Genomic DNA, 2,134 nt, shown 5'->3' on the forward strand with positions numbered 1-2,134 from the left:
GAAGCATTTAGGAACTAGAGGAAAGTTGTATGTTTCATCGGTGCTATACTGCACCCTGACTGGCTCATCTCCTCCCAGCGACCCTTCTGTAAAGGGATGTCCAGTTGCCTACAGATGGGCTTTGGGTCCCCACTCCACTCTTCCTGAGCAGATGGCATTTTTAAAAGGGACAAATTTGGATGTGAAAGTACTGTGTGTTCCAAGTAGGAAATTCAGAGATCTGAGAGGGACCAGTAAGGTTTTGAGTACACGCATGCATGTGTGTGTGTGTGTGTGTGTTTCCTTTGCCTATGCCTCTACCTAGAGTTGGCTTAGATACTTTGTCGTCTCTGGCCCAGATTCCTAGAGACAACAGAGTCCCATCTCAAAAGGACTTCAAAATTTATTTTTAGAAAGGGAAAGTTTAAAGCTAACCCCAACTCTCAGGTAAGATGTAACCCTCACTGAAATAGAACCATGCCAGCCGAACATGGTCTCACTGACTCATTATCAGGCGAGATCAGGACATTATTTCTGGCAGCTTTTGAAAGCCACAGCCTGTTAGATCGGAAAAAACCCTACTTCTTCCTGAGGGTTTAATGCAGCTTGCTCTTGCTGGTTCTCTGGAGCACTGGAGCTCTCCCCCTTTTTCTTGGGCCGCCTTTTAAAATGCTAATTACATTTTGTGATCTTCACTCCCCCCTAACCCCCAGCTAATTTTGGAGATCAAGAAAGGGAGTTTCAGATGTATAAAAGATGTGCTTGTCTTTCCACCTGAGCTACATTTGTATTTCATTTCCTTTTATTGCAAGAAATTGTGTTGGGATCCTAAACAGGAACATACATAACATTGATTGTATTCTGCATAACAAATTGGATTAGGATAATTACCACACAGATGTTAAAAAACCCTGAATGCAAATCAATGCAATTAGTTATGACTTAATATACTATAATTCACACATTGGAATGTCTTATTGTGATTATACTATTTTAGAACAAAATGCTTGAACAAAAACAAAAAACGAGAAAAGAAAAAAAACACCCGAAAAACAAAGGAGCAGGGGAGAGAAAAGAATTTTTACTCTGGAGCTGCACGTGCTCTGAACAAGAAATCGTTTTATGCTAATTTGGAATTTCACTACTCAGAATTCTTTTTAACTAATCAGATCCTTCCATTTCTCTTACTCCCTTTTATGTGGAGAAAGCCACTTCTTTAACAGGACAATTTCATGCGCAATTCAACTTGAATGCCACCATGATGAACAAAGAAATTTGCACATGGATGCTTTTGACAAACATGGCTTTAGAAAACCAAGCCTGGGGTGGTGGAGGGCAACCCCCTCTGACCCCTTCCCCCTCCCCTCCCCACTGAGGGTGGGGACCCTGAAACAAAGCAGACAGTGTAAGAAGTTGGAAAGGGTTCATGTTAGCGGTACAATATGCGGACCTGTCACCCGGGCAGAAGGTAGGTAAAGCTTGTGCCCAGCTAAGGAGGTGATCTGGGCTGAATTCCAGCTCAGCATCACTGGGCCACGCTGTGTTTCAAGGAGCCATGTGGCACCTGACCCAAGTGAGAGGTGCCTTTTTCCAATGGACAAAGTTATATCATGGGTAAAAGGAAGAAGTTTGGTCACAGAGGAGGGTGGGGGGCAGGGATGGGAGTACACATCTACTTTCCAGGAATGATAGGAGCCCTTGAGATGCAAATCCAACACAAAACTCTAGTTTGTTGAAGTTTATGTTACTTCCCAGTGGTTGGTGCTTGCTTAGAATTCCCAGAGGACCTGTGGGCCACTTTCTACACTTCCAATTAGAAACTCTTCGATATTGTCCTCTCTCTGGTCTATGTTGCAGCTTTGCATTTCAAATTGATGTGAGGGACCTTGAGGGCCTGGCTTGTGCCATCATCCTCTTCTCTGTAGACCCTTAGAATACAAAGTCAGGACATATAGTTAAAAATTCATAATATAATTCATTTTATGTTGGGTTTGTTCTTGGGGATCTACATAGCAGAGCGGTCATTCAACAGTTTGTATTTGTCCAATTCAATGACAACGATTATATTGCCCACCTCTTTTGAGTTGGTCCTCACCCATTTTCACAATGTCCAACCGAACTTGAATTTCAGGTATGCCACAAATACTTGCCAAAT

The sequence above is a fragment of the Echinops telfairi genome, unplaced genomic scaffold, assembly GCF_000313985.2.
Source record: "Echinops telfairi isolate 266 unplaced genomic scaffold, ASM31398v2 ScPeMD7_6080;HRSCAF=6971, whole genome shotgun sequence".
In the NCBI taxonomy this organism is placed as follows: domain Eukaryota; kingdom Metazoa; phylum Chordata; class Mammalia; order Afrosoricida; family Tenrecidae; genus Echinops; species Echinops telfairi.